The sequence below is a fragment of the Pteronotus mesoamericanus genome, unplaced genomic scaffold, assembly GCF_021234165.1.
Source record: "Pteronotus mesoamericanus isolate MK-2021 breed Mesoamerican mustached bat unplaced genomic scaffold, CSHL_Meso_final scaffold_1186, whole genome shotgun sequence".
NCBI lineage: Eukaryota > Metazoa > Chordata > Mammalia > Chiroptera > Mormoopidae > Pteronotus > Pteronotus mesoamericanus.
Genome location: NW_026555302.1, coordinates 10,714,795 through 10,728,579, shown reverse-complemented (window position 1 = coordinate 10,728,579; position 13,785 = coordinate 10,714,795). Strand labels below are relative to the sequence as shown.

The 13,785-nt window shown below is 40.1% G+C and overlaps 1 protein-coding gene across 4 annotated transcripts in view; it reads left to right on the top strand.

Moving 5' to 3' along the window:
• The first annotated feature begins 366 nt into the window (after positions 1 to 366).
• RABGAP1L (RAB GTPase activating protein 1 like) overlaps positions 367 to 13,785 on the top strand; it is a 439,381-nt gene continuing 425,962 nt past the window's right edge. For all 4 annotated transcript variants that reach the window (XM_054587734.1, XM_054587732.1, XM_054587736.1 and 1 more), the window contains exon 1: positions 367 to 507. The gene's annotated coding sequence lies outside the window, so the exon portion shown is untranslated. The remainder of the gene's footprint in view (positions 508 to 13,785) is intronic.

Here is a 13,785-nt window from a genome sequence, read left to right as displayed (position 1 = left end):
CCACGACATCATGAAAGAGGCACAGAGAAGAGTTCGTATTCTCTAAGGTGACGTCCCTGAGGAAGACTGGGCATTGATTAACGAATGGACACCAGGTTTATGAGCAAGAAGGCAAGCGCCCCCAACTCGCCTTTCCGAGTTCCTACTCTAACAATACAGGTTCTGCGGCCCGCACTCCCACGCCCCAGCCCACCCGCCGCCAGGCCTGGCGAGCGCGCTGCTGTCGTCCTCAGGAGCGCGCACGCGCGCCGAGAGGCCCTGACGTGCGCACTCCCGACGCGCCTCCCCCTTCGGCCCGCGCCTCCCCCTCGGCCCGCCCCCCCCTCGCCTCTTCCTGCCAGTGCCCTCCCCTCCCTTTTCGCTCCCTCCGCCCCGCTCCCTCCGCCCTGCGGGGGCTCCGGCGGCAGCGGAGTGAACGGGACCGGCCCGGCCGCAGAGCGCGGGCGGCGGCTGAGACGCGGGCGCCTGGCAGAGTTGTTGCGGCCCTGCCCGCGGAGACGTGAGGAGGTGAGGCGAGGGCGGCCTGCTGGGGCCGGCGGGCGGCTGGGCGGCCGGGAGCGGCGGGCCAGGCAGGGGTGTTGGCGCCGGGGTTGAGCCGGGGGAGGAGGGTCGAGGAGGGGGCCGGGCCGGGACCCGGTGTGAGAGGACCGCGCGAGGCGGAGGGCACGGGGCGCGCTGAGGACCGTCGATTGCCGCCCCGACCCCGAGGTTCTCCCGGGTGGCGGCTCCTCGCGGCCCGGGCGGCGGGGTCGGCGCCCCTCACCTGGGGGCTGGGTGGCTACGTGGGTGCTCGGCCCCAGGCGTGCCCTCCTGACATCGCTGCCGTGGCCACGGCCGGGGTCGCAGCCCCAGCACGTCTGTGTCTGGTGGTTAGGGTGTGTGCTCGCCTGCAGTCAGGGTTTCGTTCCGGACCAGGTCGCACCCTTGCACTCCCCCTGTCCCCGCCCCACACTTCGCGCGGCTCCCGCGGCGGATGCTTGTGGTTTTGCAGCCTGGGATGGGCTGCGTCCTGGGCAGATCCCTACCTGCAAGGAATGCCCCGTTCGAAGTTGACCTAGTGGCCGTGGCAGCGCCCGTCCAGGTGGTGGGGGCTGAGTCCCGATGACCGATTCAAAGTTTCTGAGACGGGCTAGTACTTTGCACGGGTCGCCAGCGGCGCAGAGCTGGGCAGCAGTGCGTCAGCGGGTGGAGGGGTCCCCCGGCCAGGCCAGCGAGGGGTGGCCGCGCTGCTGATCCCGGGGGAGTGCGTCCGGGTGCTTGTGTGTGCCCCTTGTACCTCTCACATAGGCTTATCTCAGAAAACGTACGAAAATTTAGGTGGTCAGTGGCAGAACTGAGGGTTTCGTGAACGTGAAGGGAACCGCCAGCCTCATGCACACTAATGGTAGGGAGAACTTTTGCTTGCTTGACAGATTTCAGCGCTGACTGCTTGGTAACTGATTTCCAGGCCTGCATTTTCAGGGCATTTAAATTTTCTGGTACATGGTGGGAGGTATGTGGTTGCTTGTTACAATTCTGAAAATAAAGTTTCGTGAAAACTTTCTGACTTTCTTCGTCCTCTTGTTTATGTTTGGTTTCTGCTGCGTTTCTGTAGATACCCAGTACTATGACCTGAGAAGATACAAACTTGAAGTTTGCTTGTGGTCAAATAGGAAGTGGATTTTGTCCATGGAAAATATTGGTCCGCAAGCTACTAGCCTTGGAAAACTGGCCTGTGATTCATTATCTTAACCGAGTGTCCCACTTGAAACTGATGATGAAACTGCAAAGGAGAAAGACAGGAGGCATTTCATTACATTACATGAAATTCGTCAGATTGTCTTGGATGCTCCCTTGCTCGGGGAGTTGGTTGAGATGCTGAGTTAGACTGGTGTCTGTATCATATCGGTTAAAAAATGTGCTCTTAAGTTATGTATTAATGAGCCATCGGGGGAGAATTGGATGTAGCTGGGCAGTGACTTCTTTGTGAACATATTGTATAGCCTACTTTGTGTTCCAAAAAGCTGGAAACAGGTGGCGGGTTCCAGTACTATTCAGACATGTCATGAGTATACCAACCAACCTACAAAGATCTGACTATAAATTTATGATGCTTTTTGGGCACCTGAGTTATTTGATACCAATTTTTATGTATTACAATTGGGTAGTCTGTGAGAATTTGTATTCCTTTGCTACTTGTCTCATGATTCATATCATTTTCTTTTCACCCTAAAAGTTTTTATGATTTTTTAATTTGAATAACAATTTTATCAGGTGTGTGAAACAGGAGTTTTCATGTTTGTCAGCTCACTGATTCTAAATTTGTGACTTGTAAAAACGTGTACTTAATTTTTTTTGTCTTAACCCGTACTCGAACTCATTTAATTACTGTATATTTATTTGACCTCAGATGAGACAGCATTAAAGTGGAAGGTCTTCTTATTCATTCTTTTGGAGTAGTCCAAAGAGGGCATTCTGTTTTGCCAAGCAAAAATAGTGTGAGTGGGAGATAGCCAGGCTTCTAGACATTAATGTTGAAGAGAGTAATAGCAAAAATTTCTCACAGTGACGGTCTGCATTTTAGCCTACCAGGGTCTTGAAGTGTTGTGGGGATGATGCTGCTGGCTGGACAGAGGGTGTTTGGAGAATGAAGGAGATATTGTAGCCTATGGGCTTCCCAGGCTCAGAGCTGTTTCGCTATTTCCCACAAGTCTTAATAAGTTGCTACACGTGTATAGCTCATTCCTTATATAAATAGGTCAGCTACTGGGTCTGAGGATGACTAGCAGCCCAGGGCGATTCCAGCCCCTGGTACTGCAAAGACAGCTCAGAATTCTTATCAATAGTTTTATGAGCACTTGCCACCCTGGGAAATGGAGGCAGAGAAAGTACGGACTCAAGCCGGAGTTATGGTAAAACACACTCATTTTTTTAAGGAGAGGTGTAATATCCTGAGCATGGAGACTTGATTTAACTCTTGGCTTTTTAGAGTGGGGAATAATTTTCACTTTATGGTCAGTAGACCCTAATAAGGAAGAAGTAATAGAATTAAGCAAACTTGTACCTCAACATTCTCTCTTTCATACTTCGTTTACTTTTTCATATTGTACTCACTTAGCAGGTAGGATGTCAAAATTGTTTGATTATAGCAAGTTTGTGCTCATGCTGACTCCTTTTTCACATTTTTTGGGGATTTTCTGGCGTAAGTTTTGGGGATTTTTCTGGGAAACTTCTAGGCAGATATTCAGTGATTTGGAGTTAGATTTGGGCTAAGATTATTAGTATATTTGAACCTCTGAGTTTCTTGTTTTCTAAATAGCCTTAAAAATAGAAAACACAATTCTTTATAAATAGTCATGGAAAATCTGGTTATGTTGTTGTGATAGACATAGTACAGCAAAAAATATATTCAAGAAACTTCCCCTCTCTTTGCTCAGTTTAGTAAGCTTAAATAAGATGAAAATAAGAAGGTATTTTTTTTTTTTTAATAAAAGCCTGATTTTCCCAGAATATGAAGTCTAACAACTGTTTGCTGTGGTGTTTTTTCCCCTTCCCTATTCTAAGTTCAGCAAGTACTACATGTCTTTAGTCCATGGCAACAACTTAATTCCAGTAGGGAATTCTCAGTATTAGTGGTCTTGCTGAAGGATGCGGGCTTATGCTGGGGAATTTGCCTGGGAAATGTCAAGTATGGAAACTTACTTTTTTTTTACAAACTGGTGTTCTTTGTACCCAGGTTCTCAGAAGGGTGGGGGCATGGTACAAATATTGCAACACGTGAATTTTTTTCCATATTGTAGATTGCCTCTTCCTTTTCTCCTCTTCTCCCAACCCTTTGCTAGATGAGCCATTGCTACTTGTGGGAATATGTTATGTCCCTCAGGTGTGTGGGGCCGAACAAAGGCTGAGAACCTAGGTCCTTTGCCGATACTTCCTAAGCCAAATTGCTACTCCCTGTACTGTGTCTCTGATGATACCAATAGGCATTTATTTGTTACTGTCATTTTTGCAGAGGACTACAAATGGTGAAGAGACTACATATGTAATCAAGAGTAAGATTTATTGCATTGTGTAGTACCCATTGAAGAGACTAGGTGATTGTTTAGCTGAATATTTATTAAATTGTTTTGACTGTGACTTACACAGTAAGAAATACACGTACCCTGATTCAACACATACACATGAAATTTAAAGAAAAGTTTGGCAAAAAAGGTATTTTCAGGACCCTGCTAAAGCTGGCTCATCATACTAGTTTGCAAGACAAATTTATGCATTTCTCTTTCCACTTTGCTCCTTGTTCAGGGACATAATGGTGGCAGCTTGAAGTCGGCCATGGTGGCAGTATTCACACCAGTGGATCAGCAAATGGTACAAATAAGGGATTTCCCCACTCTGGATAGCCAATGTTAAACACTTGGAGCACTGCCTACAACACACTTTGATATTTTATATTTCATTTTATTTTTTTTTAGTAAAGCTGGGTTTTGACCTCCAAATTGGTTTTATGGCCAGCTAATGTCACAGCTTACAGTGGTTTAGTCCCCTCTTCACTCTGCAGGTATACATCCTAAAAGACTGACGTTTTCGGCAGGACAGTGTGTGAGGCCCTGGGAGTAGAAGTGCCTGAGGCACGAACTTTGACCTGAGGTCTTTGTGCTCCGGTTGGGGATTAAATATGGAGCTAAAGATAATGTGAGGAAGAAATATGTGGTAAAGAGATACAGATAAGGTACTACAAGAGTTGAGAGAGAGGAAGGAGAGATTACTTTTAGTTGAGGGATAAGGCAAAAGGAGACTTTTAGGCCATGCTTTGAAGAATGAGTAGGATTTGGACAAGTGAAGAGGGAAGATCTTTCTCGGCCAGGGTGATCAAAGGCCTAGAGGGAAAGCGTGAGGCAAGAAGGGGTCGGCGCCAGATGGTGAATGCCTTGAATGCCAGTTTTCCTTTCTGCTTTTCAGTTTCTCTCTCATTTTTGTTTCTGGAGTCACTCAGCACTTCTTAACATCACACAAACCCATAGGCAGTGCTTCTGGGTAGATTGTGACCCAGAGAGCACTTAGAGTAGAAGCTGAAGGGAAAAGTATGTGTTAGGGAAACAGCCTTAAGCTTACCAACCCTAAAACTACTGCGGAAGGGAAAATATTTTCTTTGTAAGGAGATGCCATTATTTTTTGTTTTGCCAAATAGCCTCAAATTGGCTATAGCAGAGCAGGAAGCAGTTTTGAAAGTCTTTTCAAAGCACCCTCTAAAACGAGATTTCTTAATGACTGGGTCTTCATTTTTGGAGGCGGGTCTGATTCAAGCAGAAAGGCAGCTTTTACGGATCCACAGCTGAGCTGATGAGCTTTCAGAATTTAGGGCAGCAAGGCCAGGGATTTCACACCACAGCCAGCTGTGAGGGTTGATAGCTTTTTTTCCCCCCTCAAAGAAGTTCCTTGGATTTCAGCATTTATGTGTGTGATGGCCTATATGACTGAGGATGTTTTGAAGTCCTGGATGGAGTTTGCCTTGTTCCGCAGTGGAATTAGGTGCCTAGAAATGAAGATAAAAGATAGTAAGTTATGTCTGTTAATCAAATTGAGGCACTTGTGGCAGTTCTCAAGGTTTTCTATCTGCTGATGATTTTCCACTTACTGTTTCTAGTTAAAATGATGCGCGGTCGGTTTGAGGAAGCTTTTCTTTTCTTTGACCCACTAGTTCTGTAAAGGTAAAAGCCCTTTTAGACTGTTGCCCAGGTAACAACACATACAGAGACTGTTGGAAGTGTGTGGAAAATTTTGGTAATCTTGGTAATGAAGTTGCTATAGTAAGTAGCTACTTGGTTGGTTAAAAAAAAGCTGGGTGACTTCTGGATGGTTGGCAAAGAATTTTCAGGATGAGCTTTGGTTCCAAAATAAGTATGAATTGTGACTTGGCCATGCTGTATTCTTCATTTATTTAAGCTTCTATTCTTCATTTATTTAAGCTTCTGGTATGTAAAGTATCAGTATATATATAGTCCTGTCACTTTCGGAGGTTTCAGCAGTTCCATCTGAATTGCCCTGCAAGAGAGCACACCCCAAGCAGCACGATAAAAGTTCAGATGCAGCCTTCCCGATACCTCATACCAGTTGAGTGAACTAGCTAATCATGTCAGCACAGATGTGGGGTTTTTTTTGTTTTTTTTGTTTTTTTAATTTATTGTGTTGCGTGTGTTTGGAGATGTAGTTAGCTTTACAAATGAGTTTATAAGAATCCTTCCAAATTTTCTACCATCTTTGTGTGTGTGTGTGTGTGTGTGTGTGTGTGTGTGTGTGTGAGAGAGTGTGTGGTGCAAAATGTGATGTTGATGTCCTCAGCTTAAACTATGCATGCATTTTCTAAAGATGTACACATACACACAAATGTGTATATTTGTATGTGCCCGCCACACATACACAGACACCCTACCCATTAGCTGTTGGAATTTTGGGTGAAAATATAGTTTACCTGGCAAATGTCAAAAAATAAGTGTCTAGCTCTGTGAAGGGTATCATGTGAATTAATCACAAACCCAAAGGGATTTTTTTTGTATGCCAAATGTCCAAGAAAGGGCTGCATGGTAAAAGGCAAGTGCAGAATTCATTCATGTACCAGGGAGGGACTTCTCAGGACCTCCCCTCCCCCATGTAATACACTCATATTCTGCCCTCATTATCAGCAGTAATCAAAATCGCAGGACTTTAAAGTTATATTTTCACTACAGAGGATACAAATAACAAACACTATTTTTAAGAACAATACAAACCCGTGGTTTTCAGTTTTTAAGGTTTAAGAGACATGGAACACTAGTTTTGATAAATCATATGCAGTATTTATTCCCTGTTTCAAGATGTATTTGTCATTTTGAGGCCCTCTGCTAAAAGCATTATGTAAATACAAATGGTTGTTAGAGTGGTAATTAGGCATTTTCCTGAGTAGTTTGTTTCTCTGCAGTAAATTTAGCTTGGTATGACACTTTGAATAGATTATGCTTTAGTTGAAAAGTCAACCATTAAAAGGAACCTTTATGCATATTGCCAACAATATGGTTTATTAGGTTGTTTTATACTAATTTTATTTCAGTAGCTATTTGCCATCATATCTCTTTTCCTTACTGTTTTATTTCCACAAACTTCTTTTGTCTTGATTGTATTTTTCATTTTAAATCTTTGTTTCATATTTGTCCTGCTGTTAATGGTCATGTTTGGGCTAGTGTTTTGATTTGTCCTAGTCTTTTTGTGTTACACAGATGTATTACTGCCTATCAAGTTGGTACGGAATTGTAGTTTATTGGATGTCTTCTTTCCTCCATCCATTTTTTCCCCCTCAATAGTCTAGAATGAACCCTAACACTAACAAAAGCTTCCTGATAGTTAATGGGAAAATGAAATGGGATATTATAATTCAAATCCTAGGACACCTATTTGCCAAGACCAGGAAACCTATAAAATTTTTATGCAAGAGTTATGCAGCCTAAGTTTTCACTAATGAGTCTTGGCCTTTAGGGTGTTTTTTTGTCTTTTCAAATTCTGGCCTGCATTTTATATTTCTTATCAACATTGTCAATTTTGATAGATGAAACAGGTTTCTCCTGTTGCACTTGGTTTCACAAACAATAAAAATAGCAATCTCTGCCATTTGGAGATATTAGAAAGGTTTTAAAAGATAATCTAATAACAGTAGGTTATGGAAGCCAGTTCGTTTAGCAATTAATGATAATTCCTACTTTGCACATAAATCTCATGTTTGCATGTGAATCATAGTGGAACTTTATTATGTTTCACTGAGAATTCATCTTTCTAAAGAAGAGCTTTAGCAATTTTGTACTTCAGAGAATTTCATTCGGAAAAGGGCGACAATAGTAAACTTTAGAAACTCTGATTGGCCAAAGGGTAATTTTGGGGAGGGAGGTATGTGGGAAGAAAAATAGTCATTAAGCTGCAAATAACTAAAAACATTTTTGGTTTTGTGGAAGATGATGTAGGTATAATTGAAGACCTTACTTCTTGATCTAGTGCTATTATGAGATTCAGAGAGAATAAGGGACTTGCCATAGTTTTTTCTTTTTGAATTATAATAATAAAAAACAACTAACATTTACTGAGGGTTTATATGGGTTATCAGATAATGTGTGTTAATCTTCACAATAGCTGTATGAGTAGGTGTTATATTATACTATTTCACAGTTAACAGATGAGGAAACAGGTTTGAAAGGAGTTAGTCAGTTGCTTAAGATCACGTAGCTCTTGAGAGGCAGGTCTCTTTTGCTCCTAAACCTGCCTGTAGTGACTCCCACCTCCTACTCTGTAATGATGAGTCTCTACAAGGGGATGGTGATACTTGCCTTGCCTGTTTCATAGGCTGGTTTTGAGGATAAAAAAAAGGTAAGGTTTACAAAAGAACCCCTATAAATGTGCCTGGTGTTTTCATTTTACTGGGTAGTTTATTTTATTTCATTTTACATTTATTTTTAGAGACAGGGGAAGGGAGTTAGAAAAAGAGGGAAACATTGAAGGGAGAGAGAAACATCGATCAGTTGCCTCTCCTATGTGCGCTGCCTGGGATTCAAACCCTGACAGGAGTCGAACCAATGACATTTCACTTTGTGGGATGACGCCCAACCAACTGGACAACACCAGCCAGGGCTTTCTGGATAGTTTTTGAGAAGCCAAAGAAATCTTTGAACTAGATAAGCCATATATTACTTTGTAATCACTAATGACATAAAATAAGTCAAACAGATGACTATTTGAAATTCAAATATCTGCAAGGAAGACGACACGTTTTGTGTGTGTCGAGAGGATCAGTAAATGAAGGACAAAGAAAGGCAGAAAGATGGTGATCTATTGATTAAAAGTGGATTGGATGATTTCTAGCAAAGTGAGTTCTTTCTACAATGATGAGTATATGCAGATAACATTGGGTGATCGCTAAGATCCTTCGAACATTAAGAATCTACAAGTCTTTGTAATAGGTGACTTTCCTTCTATTTTAACACCTCAGAATAACATGATAGACCCAAAATATCATTTTATTTTAGCTGGGATTATCAACAGTCACCATTCATTAAGTGTCTTTTTTTTTTTTTTTTTTTTTTGCATGCAGATTGAACTGATGTAGGAAAAATGTAGTTATATATTTTTGCCTTTTTTCCCCCAGTAGAAAAAGAGGCTTTTGAGAGTATGGTGGGTAAAACAGCTTGAAATAGTAGGTTGTCACATGCTTGTTCTTAACACTTTCCTTATGACTATCCCTTAAATTTAAGCTTCCTCAGTGTGTATTTTAAGGAGAAAATTAATATTAGTATGGGTATGAAAAGTCATTTTTATTGCATGGAGTGTTATAGCTTTAAGCCTCTTTATAAGTTGGTGTCATTCATAGCAATGTGTAGAAGATCCATGGATCAGTTGCCTCTTGCATGCCCCCAACTGGAGACCTGGCCCACAACCCAGGCATGTGCCCTAACTGGGAATCGAACTGGGGACCTTTTGGTTCACAGGCTGGTGCTTGGTCCACTGAGCCACACTAGCCAGGGCTCAGTCATACTTTTTAAGTGAATTTGTAAAGTGTGTTAGAGTTGAATTAGATCTGTCTATCTACCTTATTAAACAAAATCTCTTAAAATGAATAATAACTAGTATATAAAAATGCAGTCTTTGAGCTAGATGGCAGAAAATTATTTGTTCTGCAAATTAGATTACCAGCCTGAAAAACTTTCTCCAGCCTTTGTCAAGCTCGTACAAGTGGTTTCAAGTACTAGGTGGCAAGATTGTAGTTTCTTTTCCTGGACTTGCTGCTTTCTGACCTTGTTCACTTGTGTTGGTATCTGTGCCTCTTATTGTCATGATCTTGGCCTTTTTGTGGTAGGATTTTTATTGATCTATTTCTTGGGGAGGAAAGGGCCTTGAATCTGATAGACTTAATACCTCCGTGACCTTAGTTAAGTAATCTCACTTCTGGGTTTATATATGTGTGTAAAATGAAAGTAGCAATGCCTCATGACTGTGAAATTTAAGAAATAAAATGGGTGTGTGGAACATTCAAGGTGCCCCATACATGGCTGGCATTCTCAGCTCTGTTACCAAGCCAGAATATGCAGTATTTCTCATTTATTAGTAACTTTAATTGACAGCAGCAAACCAAGAAACAGGGTAGGGGAGAATTGGCTGACCTGGGGGATGATGGCAGAGACCCAGTGCTCTTGACTCCAATGGAAGACACAGATGGGGAGGGCCTGTGGCTTTAGGCGAAGGTTTACAGGTGGAACCAGATTGGATCCGATGTGGCAGAACGTCTACATGCTGGCTTAAAACCTGATAAACCAGATGGATGGTAGGTTTTCTTTAGTTAGTACAGTACTAAACTACTTACTTGAGTAAAGAATAATTTTTTTTCATTGAACTGAGTCCAGTTTATTCAAGGCTTATGGATTGTTGAATTGTTTTGTGATAATGTGTTAAGACGTTTCTAGGAGTGAAGTATTTTTGCCTCTTTCTTTTCCCCTTTCATGCCACAAGCTGTTGAGACCTATACGGCTGCTCCTGCTGGTGGGATCTGCCATTTTGTTACACGTCTACTGTTTTGCAAGGCACTGTGCTAGGTGCTGTGGAGGAATGTAAAGAAGCCTAAGGCTTAAACCATGTCTTTCAGGAGCTTGACTGTAGTAGGGAAAGTAATATATGCATGTATTAAAATGAACTGATTTTTAAAAAGAGCAGAATTATTGCCTGAAACAAGCTTGGTCTCTGAGCCCAATATCCATAGTATCATTTATTTAAAGATAAATTGTTTTGCTGGAAAAAAATCTGAGGCTGTTGTATATGCTGGTGTGAAAAACAGAAAAGTTGGAAACTGAAGGTTTTGACTAATGTTATTCTTCCACCTTATTTGAAAATACTAGAATTATCTTGCCCTAATTCTTTCACTAATAACTTCTAAGGATTTTAAAAATTATATACAAATCTTAAAGTGTCTTTGATACTTTTCAATATGCTCATTGAAAAGTTGGTTAATTAGTCTATATATCATTCCAAAGTAGATTAAGTTAAAGCATCATTATTTAGATGTTTTCCTATGACAGTATTTTATCTTAATTTGTGTACCACTTGAAAAAAATCTATTGCCATATTTATTATTAAATTTGTTTGTAATATCTTTTAAACAAGTGTAAAAGCTGTAGCTTGACTAATACTTGTATATAAGAGAATTTCTAACCAGAATGCTTTTTTAAAAAAAAGATTTTATTTATTTATTTTTAGGGAGAGGGGAAGGGAGGGAGAAAGAGAAGGAGAGAAACATCGATGTGTGGTTGCCTCTCATGCGCCCCCTACTGTGGACCTGGCCTGCAACCCAGGCATGCGCCTTGACTGGGAATTGAACCAGTCAGCCTTTGGTTCGCAGGCCGACACTCAGTCCACTGAGCCACACCAGCCAGGACAGAATGCTTTCTGCTTAGATTTTCCTGTTGCTGACTTGTTTTTCAGATCTCAGCTCTCTTCATTTTCTCTGAATCTTTTCCAAGCCATCCAATCTGAAGTAGTCCCTTGATCCTCTAGGCTTACTCTGCCACATTGCTTGCTTGCTTGTTTGCTTGCTTCCTACCTCCATCCTCCCCTCCTTTCTTTCTTCTCTTCCTCCACGGTGCTTGTAAACTCCTTGAGAGGAAAGAATTAACTCTTTCTTCACTTCTGCTACCTCTAGAGCTTTGAGTAAAGCACTCAAAACTATGTTGATTACAGAATGAAGCAGAAATTATTGCCCCTACTTAGCTTTAAGTCTTTCTTGAAAAAAATTATTTCACTTTATTATCCCTTGGTTTCTTCCTTTGCAAAATGGGTTGGGGGAGAGAAGATGAGAGAGATCGAATTAGGTTATCTTTAAAATCCCAGTCATTTAAAGGCCTCTATTAGCTTAATGTGAGCTTTGAGTTCTGTTCAAATGGTGGCGATGAATATGTGCTTAGCTACGTAAGTAGTTTCTTACTCTGTCTCCTCTAGAAACCAGTAGTGCATATTTACATTTGCAGAATTACTGACAGCACTGGGGAGCCAGCTTTGATTACCGAATCAGGCTTCTTGGTGAATCTAGGTTATTAAAGAGATTAGGTCTGCAACTGGATTTCTGTTCTGATGACCAAATTAATGAAGATAAATTTCTTTGGCATATCCTAGTATTAGATTGAATTGATCTTTTTGGCATTTATTCTAAGTATCAGGAAAATGAATCATACCAACTTTTTAATTATTTTTAATTATGAGAGTTATGATTTATATGAAATAAAACTTAAGGTAAATTCATATAAATAAAATGAAAGTTTATATAAAAAGTAATGTTTGTAGTAACTTCTGGAAGGCAGTGGGGATTATAGAGATAAACTGTGGTTTTTTTTTGTTTGGCCCATGTGACTAGAATTTTAGACAGTTACTTGAGAAATTTCATTATTGGAATGAACAAAAACATTTTTTTTCTTTAAAATTAAATCTATTGGGGTGACATTGGCTAATCAGATCACACAGGTTTCAACCGTACATTTCTGTGCTGCATGATCTGTATATTGTGCTGTGTGCTGCCACCACTGTCAAACCATCTTCTGTCACCATATATTCGGCCCCTAAAAACATTTTTGAATGAGTGAAGGAAATAAGCAGACAGTTGATAGCAGAAGAAATACAACTATAAGCAACTTATAGGAGAATGTTGGATGTCATCAGTATTCAAAGAAATATTTTTAAAGTAAAATGAAATACGTTTTTATACCTATTTCAGATTTTTTGAAAATAATAATATGTAATACTGGTTAGATTTTAGCAAGGCAGGCATATAAATATTGCTAGTGAATTGTAATTTGGCAGTACATATCTAGAATTGTTAGACCGTTCTTAATCTTTTAATAAACCTTTGATTTAGTAATTTCACTTCTGAGACTATCCTAAAGCAATAACTACAGAAAACAGGGAAAAGATAAAAAACAAATCTATGCAGGAGACTATTCAGAGCATATTATTTATCATAGCAGCATATTGGAAGCCACTTAAATTTCCAACAATAGAAAATTTTAAGTTTTGTAATACATCTATTCTGAGAACCATTTTGTAAAATGAAAATAATTACAAAGACTATCTTAGCATAATTATGCCTATATATTTAAAGAAGGGTGAATATAACCATTTAAAGTATAAAAGAAAAATATGAGGAATGCACCAAAATGCTGATTGTATTAATGTGATAGGATTATGGAAATTTTTTTGGTCTCTGGATTTTCTAAATTTAAGTAACTTTTATAATGAAAAATGTATAAGTCAGATTTTAGTATCTGTGATAAATATTTTCAGTATAACTATGGTTGCCCGATTTAGCAAATAAAAATACACACAATATTTGGGACTTATACTAAAAATTATTTGTCTGAAATTCAGATTTAAACTAGGTGTCTTAGGTTTTGTCTGACAAGTCTGATTATGACATATTTGGTTATAGTTGAATGTTATTGAGAAATGTTGGGACACTCTGCTTCTCAAATAATTTTAATTACTGTTTTTAATTCAGTTAACTTTAAAAAAACTAGGATTATTTACCTGGCAGAATTATTCTTACAGTCTAGTTTTATTTCAGGACTAATATTTGGGTGATACTCAAAAGAAATACTCTTCAATGTTTGGCAAGAGTAATTGGGAAATATTTTTGCTCAATGAAAACAGGATAATATTGAATGCTGCTTGTTTACCTTACGTAGAAGAATGATTTGTTAAGCTACCAGTCTTAAAAATAGTGGCATTTCTGCATAAAGTATCCTTATACTGTATCTG